General features: G+C 39.1%; 1 pseudogene; it reads left to right on the top strand.

Moving 5' to 3' along the window:
• Nucleotides 1-314: 314 nt before the first annotated feature.
• On the top strand, nucleotides 315-931 carry LOC127624932 (pterin-4-alpha-carbinolamine dehydratase 2-like; annotated as a pseudogene).
• The last annotated feature ends 7,710 nt before the right edge of the window (nucleotides 932-8,641 follow it).

Genomic DNA, 8,641 nt, shown 5'->3' with positions numbered 1-8,641 from the left:
AAAAAAAATTCTTATAATCTGCTCATTGTTTTAGTCCATGTCGTTTCGTGGGCCTGGAACAATTGCTATCATTATCTTGTTATTTCATTTGAACTACTATCCTTGTAAAGAAGTTGTCCTGTATTCCTATAAAAAATGAACTGGTGATATTTCACCATAAATAAGCCTTGTGTATTTACTACAAATTTCCTTTCTAACTGAGCTAATACACTTGTCAGCATTGTAAGCACTATTTGAAGTTGGCCTGCATTAATAATAAAAAATTAGACCTTCCAGTTCTCAGTCTGTTTTCTTTTACTCAGGATTTTGGCTTCATGTCTTGAGTGGCTCTGCAAGCTGAGAAGATGAGCCATCATCCGGAGTGGTTCAGTGTTTATAACAAGGTAATAACTTCCACTGATCCACCTACCCCTCACCCTGAGCAGCAGTTTATAATGTCTTTGCAAATGTTTAAAATGAATACTGTGTGTTGAAAGAGCCCAAGAGGCCCCACACAACATGCCTTTGAAAGTGTTGCATTTACATGGCAAACAATTGCTCTGCGTAGTGCACTAGCCTGCATTTCATGTCAGGTCCAATGAGAAAAGTGGGGAGCACAGGAAGAAATGCTGGTGAACGTTTTCTTGGTGAAATAAGCCGTAGTGCAGATGACACGGGACTGTTAGTAAGCATTAGGTGGCTGCTTGAACGTGAGGTGGAATTTGAACGTGAATTGTGTCTTTATGAATGTGGCGGCAGGACAGGACAAGCTCCACTCTGCTGCAGTCATCACCATTTCTTGTATAATAGAGATTAATGGTGACTATATTTCTCTCCAAATGTCTTTCAGGTCCAGATCACTTTGACTACACATTAATGTGGAGGATTGTAAAAGAAGGACATTCGACTGGCCAAATTCATTGGCAAAGTTCAAGTTGTACTGTCCCTGTAGCAGATTCTTAACAAAAAATGTCTAAAGGCCGCAACATAATACATTAAAAAACAATTGGAGTGAAATACCATCTTGGTGGAAGTTTTGCTTATTTTCATCATTAATTTTTTTATTTTTTGCATCATATTGCTTAATAAATATAGGTAAGCTTGTTCATTCTTAGAGTTGCTTTTTTAATCACTTTTCATTATCTGACATGCACGATTATGGCAAATTCATATCAAATAAAGGATGGAATTATATGTGTGACTCATTCAATATTCATTAAATATCTGATTCGTAAATTATTATTTAGATGCATGTTTACAATCATTCTGTCATATGAAGTGTATCTTTTTCAAATACACGATTGTTGTTATAATACACATACTGTACTGATGGATAAAGGCTTTCTGTAATAGAAACACAAAATATGCTCAATATTTAATTGTCATTGGCTTGCCTGAAACCATATGTTTGGGTGAATTCTGGAAGCAAGGGCACTTGCAATACTGTGTGAGAAGATTCAAGAGCAGTTTTGAAATAACATTGAAGATCTGTTTCAAACCCTCGTGAACGGCCTTGTTGTCTACATAGGCACCATCCAAACCAAAATGGAGTGAAGTGACTTGAAACACCACACAAACAGCGCAGCACTCCTCATGAAACTCAAGACGCATATAGTGCTTGCGTTAGACTTTCTCATCGTCCGTCATTTTGACGGAAAGGGTCGTAAAAATCCCATTTTCGTCATAATCTACTATTACCCGTCATTTTAATTATCATATTTTAATGATAAGACATTTAATAGCTTTTATTTTCATTCACATTTTCTTTTTTAATCATGAATTTACAGGACGAGCATATAGCAGATTATGCAGTTATTTATTTATGCAGAGATCAGATGAACAACAGAGACACGAAGCAGATTAATGTTTTTTTTTTTTTAAAGCGGAGGCCACTAAAATATGAACAACGCAATATTACAAAAAACAAATACGATTAAAATATGAACAAAACACGTAAAAAAAAAAACTGAACAGAACTCGACAACTCAAATCTTCCTCTTGGTCCGCATCGACTTAAACTGTGTGCTCGCCTGTGCGTAATCAAACGCATCAAGGGAGACTGATGCTGAGGCAATTGTCATTAGATTTTTTTAATTTGGTTCTGGAGGCTGAACCCAGCGTCAAGTGCCGCATTGCCCTCCATATGACAAGAGCTGCAGAAAGCCACAGAGGGGCGATTTTATGTGTTTGCCACGTAAAAAAGCGTGAAGTGTGCACAATAAACATTGAAAACCTGTATTTGGAAGAGAAAAAAAAAAGCTTGCTGTTGCTTTGATAGCAGAAAGTAATAAAAATGACTCGTTAATGTTTAGGATTACGCATTTTCTTGGTGAATATAAATTAGTTCAGTAACTGGGGTCTCTGATATTCGTAAACGATAAGGTAATTTTTCATTAAAATAAATTATGAGACATTCAATGTCTCTACACGAATTTGGACAGTTTTCAAATATTTCTTGTTGCTTAGTACTCTCAAAGACATTATTGGTGAAGCACAAACGAAAAACACTTTGGTGTGACTTTACTTCATAGACTTCAATGTAGCCTATTGTATGCATGTGAAAGTCCCTTAACGCGTTTAAATATCAGTCACATTTGCACATTAATTATTGCTCTTCACAATCACAAAAGTGACAGATTATGCTTTCAAAACGGTGAATTTCTCCGAAAGATGAGGAGTTTGAATCCCCGATATAGCCTACTTTTTATGCATTTATTTTTACATGCATGTATTTATTTTGTGGAACAACGGCACACCTGACAATCTCTCACGGCACACTAGTGTGTCACGTCACAGTGGTTGGGAAACTCTGAACTACATAATAGTCAACTTCTATATTGACGAATTGGCGGTAATAGCCAAGACTGTTTTGCGTCATTTGCTCCAACAACAAAAGAGAAACTGCCCAATTACGTTTGCACGACTTTCCACAAAACGGTCGAATTGTAGAGTGCCATGGATTACAGCAGTAAAAAGAGAGTATGGCAAATTGATTGGCACTCCCTCAGCAGATGTAGGCCAAGAAGAAAAACATTTATAATAATAATTCCAGGGTAATATAACACAAAGTGCAATGTTATACATTTACACAAAGCAATGTAAAAGTTGAAAATATAAAAAGCTAAATAAGTCGGAAACTCTTCATCACAGTCTGTGAAAAGAGTCCATAGAGTTGATGTTATGCTAATCAGCATCATCTAATTAAAGGCATAGTTCACCCACAAATGTAAATTCTCTCATTATTCACTTATCCTGATGCCATCCCAGATGTGTTTGACTGTCTTTCTTCTGCAGAACACAAATTAAGATTTTTAGAAGAAGAATGAACTCTGTCAAGTCCTTATAATGCAAATAAACGGGTGCCAGAACTTTGATGGTACAAAAGTCACATTTAGGCAGCATAAAAGTAATCCATACGACTCAATTCAATAAATGAATGTCTCCTGAAGTGAATCGACTGTGTAAAAAAATTAAATCAATAATTCAAATGTTATTAAACTTTTAAAAAGCACTTCCTGCCAGCAGCTGACACATCACGAAGCTGTCACATGATGTAAGCACATCGGCGTGTTTACGTGAGAATTCAGAAGCGGTGCTTATGAGCAGAAGGACGAGCGTCACGTGAGAGTTCTGCCATTTCCTTCAGCATCAGAGCCCTGGATGGAAGCACAGATTTGAAGTTAAAAATGTTTTAATTATCGACTTGCTTCTTACATAAACCTATCGATTCACATCAGGAGACATTCATTGATCGACTAGAGTTATGTGGATTACTTTTCTGCTGCATAAATGTAACTTTTGGACAATCAAAGTGGTGGCACCTGCATACTTGCATTATAAGGACCTGAAAGAGCTCTGTCTTCTTCAAAAAATCTTTATTTGTGTTCTGCTGAAGAAAGACAGTCATACACATCTGGTATGGCATCAGGGCAAGTGAATAATGAGATAATTTTCTTTTTTACATTTACGCATTTGGCAGACGCTTTTATCCAAAGCGACTTACAGTGCACTTATTACAGGGACAATCCCCCCGGAGCAACCTGTAGTTAAGTGACTTGCTCATGGACACAATGGTGGTGGCTGTGGGGATCGAACCAGCAACCATCTGCTTACCAGTTCATGTGCTTTAGCCCACTACCACCACCACCACCACCACCACCACCACTCTCAGTGGTGAACTATTCCTTTAAAGGGTTAGTTCACCCAAAAATGAAAATTATCCCATAATTTACTCACCCTCAAGCAATCCTAGTTGTATATGACTTACTTCTTTCAACCAAACACAATCAGAGTTATATTAAAAAAATATCCTTGCTCTTCCAAGCTTTATAATCGGAATGAATGATAGCTTATATTTTGAGGCCCAAAAAAGTGCATCCATCAAAAAAGGAGTCCATATGGCTCCAGGGGGTTAATAAAGGCCTTCTGAAGCAAAGTGATGCGTTTTTGTAAGAAAAATATCCATATTTAAAACTTCATAAACTACAATCACTGGCTTCCGTTAATGGCCGTCTACACGTTCACAGTGATTATAGTTTATAAAGTTATAAATATGGCTATTTTTCTTACAAAAACGCATCGCTTCGCTTCAGAAGGCCTTTATTAACCCCCTGGAGCCATATGGATTACTTTTTTAATGGATGGACGGGCTTTTTTGGCCTTCAAAATCGAAGGTACCATTCATCCGATTATAAAGTTAGGAAGAGCCAGGACATTTTTTCTTTAACTCCGAGGATGGCTTGAACTAAAGACACTAAAGCGTACAATATGGACGTTTGAAAGTATCAACATTTTTACATATATACAGCTTTAGAAACATAGAATATTGACAAATCTATTACAAATATATTTGAATACACGAACCGATTATAAATATATTTGTACATTTGTACTGTTTTATTGATATTTTAGATCACTTAACCCTACTCCAACCTCTAAACATAACCACATTTTATGTAACAAGTAGATTCATGTACTTATTAATTTTAACATTCCTTTAAAATGTTTTATAGGGCAAAAAGCAAAAATCACACAAAACTGGATTGTTGTATGTTTGTGCTGGTATTGGGTTTGTCCAGTAGGGGGCGGGGGCGCATTGTGTTGGTGGGCTGTAGCAGTGTTAAAAGTAGAGAAGAAAGTGCAATGTGGGGGTGCGCTTGTTTGTGTATCCTTGGTTACTGATGAGTAACCTGAATTAAAGAGACCCTTGAGTATCATTAAAGAGTTTTCCTTGATATCTAAGATTCAACATATGAAGAAGAGGATAAAAATCGAAATTGTGGATCAGATTTTTCCTGAGTGCAAAAGAAAAGCAAGATGCCAACAAAGTGAGCTGATGCAAGATAATAGCTACCACGTGAAGTACTGACTGAACAGAACAATGATTGGTATGGTGGGGTCCATGGCACCATTTGAAAATAAGTCACAATCATGGGAGGAGTATTGTGAAATATTGAACAGTTCTTTGTGGCAAAGGATGTCGAGGAACCAGAAAAAAAACAAGCCATATTGTTGAGCTGTGTTGGAGCACAGGCGTACACAATGATGAGGAATTTACTGAGTCCTGAAAGACCAGGATCAAAGAGTTATGAGGAATTGGTGAGTTTGTTGAAGAATCACTTTAATCCTAAGCCCCGTGAAATAGTTCAAAGGTGGAAGTTTAATTCACGTAACAGACACCCTAATGAAAGTATAGTGGAATATGTGGCCGAACTGAGAAAGCTTGCACAAGATTGTAATTTTGGAGACATGCTCATGGTTATGCTGAGAGACAGATTAGTGTGTGGTGTTAATGATGACAGCATACAACGGAGATTACTGGCTGATGATGGAATGACGTTTGAGATTGCGCTAAGGAAAGCTCAAGCTATTGAAGCTGCAAATAAAGATATGACAGATTTGCATAAAAATAAAGGAAATCGACTGAGCACCACTGTCTTCAAGATGGATACAGAAAAAAAAAGTAAGTGGAGTGGTACAGGAATGTGCTATCGATGTGGTGGAACTAACCATGTGCCAAAAGACTGTAAATTTTCCAATGAAAAATTTTATAATTTTGGTAAAATCGGACATGTAAAAAGAGTATGTAGAATGAAGCCAAAATAAACTAATGTTGATAAAGGCAGAAAATGTTTTACATGGGGGAGAGGAAAACAATCAAAGAGGGCAAATTACCTTCAAGAGGAGGAGGAAGATCAGCATGAAGAAGTATTCACAATGTATAGTATAGAGACACCACAGCCTCATGTACCCCCAATCACACAGATGCTGTTGGTAAATGAATGCCCTGTGAAGTTTGAGATTGACACTGGATGTAGTGTGACTGTGTTATCACAAATGGAATATGGAAAAATGGAAGCTAAATAAAACTGCCTGAATTGAAATCAAGTTCTCTCAGTTTAAAAACATACACAGGACAGTCAGTGAACGTTTTAGTTCCCATAATACCCATAAAGGATTGTTCACATACACCAGATTGCCTTTCAGGGTTAGTTCCAGTCCAGCAATCTTCCAGAGGACTATGGAAGGGGTCCTGAAAGACATTCCAAAAGTAACGGTATACCTGGAAGATATCTTGCTGACAGGACGAGATGATCAGGAGCATTTGAGGATGCTGGATCAAGTGTTGAAGAGGTTTGAGGAGTATGGTTTGCAGTTGAAAAGGGGAAAGTGTAAATTCTTGGAAAAGGAAGTCATTTTCCTGGGTCATAAAGTGGATGCCACGGGTATTCATCCTGTTCTAGAAAAAGCCCAAGCAGTACAGGATGCGCCAACACCGACAACAGTAATGGAGCTGAAAGCATATTTGGGACTGTTGAATTTCTATAACCGGTTCCTGCCAAACCTCTCGACATTGCTTGCTCCGTCCCCTAGTGTTGGAAAGAGGAACAAGAAAATGTTTTTAAAAAATCCAAGTGTTACTGCAGTCTAACCGTGTGTTAATACATTATGATGAAAAAAAAAGAATTAGTACTTTCCTGTGATGCTTCAGTGTACGGTGTGGGAGCCGTGTTAGCACATCGTATGGCAGATGGAACTGAGAGACCCATCGGGTTTGTATCACGAACACTTGCAGTAGCAGAAAAAAACTACTCACAGCTAGAGAAAGATGGTTTAGCTGTAGTGTTCGGGGTAAAATAAAATCCATAAATATCTTTATGGTCATAAATTTGTGATCTGTACAGACCATAAACCTTTACTCAGTTTATTGAATGAACTGAAAACTGTGCCACAGATGGCCTCGCAAAGAATTACGAGATGGGCAGTGATGTTGCGGGCATATGAGTATGTAATTTCTTACAGAGCAGGCAAGGACAATGGAAATGCCGATGCACTCAGTCGTCTCCCTTTTCTCGAGATTCCCGAGAAAGAATTGGAGGAGCATGTCTTGATGTTAGACAGAGTTGTGAGTCCTTTGACGACATCAGAACAAATCAAGCACTGGACCACCCGAGATCCTGTCCTCTCTAGAGTGCGTGAGTATGTACTTAAAGGATGGCCTGATCACAGTAAATGGAGGCGCAGCGTAGTTCTAGCGGGGAGACTAGCAGCTGTACATCATCACACCATTAGCTGGGTAATTCCTAGCCAATCGCATGTAAGCCATTGCTTTATAAGTCTGCTCACAATCTATCACATTGCTGTTTCAGCCTGCTAAAACGGCAACCTCCACCACCACCACCACCAGTTGAGCCCTGTCCCGCACGGGGGTAGGCTCCTCGCCCCTGCCTCCTATCTCCGGCAGGACATGACGGTTCCGGGTACCGCCGGACGGGGCCTACGCCAAAGAGAGAGTCATTACTTTCTGTTTTACATTTATCATATAAATGGCATCTTAAACTTCACTCAAGCCTGCGTGTCTTCCCGATAGAATATCAATGATTTTTCACCTTGTGAACTGGTTTGGTTGGAGCAATGGAGGAATCAGGAGACAACGAAGCAGGTTCAAGGTCAGTCCTTTTATTCCTTTTAAACATACAATTGATGGAATCCGTCGATAAAAACTAAATATTCTATGGTTATGAAAGCACTCTAAATAATATTCATAAATCTCTCTCTGTTCAGTGCTGTTGTGCTTTCTGGACACTCTCTCCCCCTCTCTCGACACTTGGCATCCTTAAATGTTTCTCTCCGGATCAATATAACAAGACACAGGTGTTAGAGATAATTACAAACCAGGTGACAAGCCTTACTGCTCTCTCTCTCTCCCGCAGACCGACACACGACCACACCCCCCATGCCACATGCCCACACCGCTGACTCAGGCCGGGGCAACATCTGGCCTGCCTACCCCCCTCATTTCTGGAGAGAAAGTCAGCCACAACCATTTGCGCCCCCGGCCTGTGGACCACCTTGAATTTAAAGGGCTGGAGAGCCAGATACCAACGGGTGATCCGAGTGTTAGTATCCTTCATGCGGTGGATCCACTGCAGAGGGGCATGATCGGAACAGAGGGTGAAGGCCCACCCCAAATGTATTTAATCTTAATTGCCGCCCATTCTAAATGGATTGATGCATATCCAGTAAATTCAGCAACCACAGCTACTACTCTTGAATGCCTTAGATATAGTTTCAGTACACATGGCATTCCTGAAATGATGGTGTCTGATAATGCTCAGTGTTTTGTAAGTGAAGGGAGTAAAGAATTTATGTCTAAGAATGG

The sequence above is a fragment of the Xyrauchen texanus genome, chromosome 31 (assembly GCF_025860055.1).
Source record: "Xyrauchen texanus isolate HMW12.3.18 chromosome 31, RBS_HiC_50CHRs, whole genome shotgun sequence".
NCBI lineage: Eukaryota > Metazoa > Chordata > Actinopteri > Cypriniformes > Catostomidae > Xyrauchen > Xyrauchen texanus.
The sequence above is the reverse complement of the archived record's forward strand: the minus strand, read 5'-3'. Positions and strand labels throughout refer to the sequence as shown.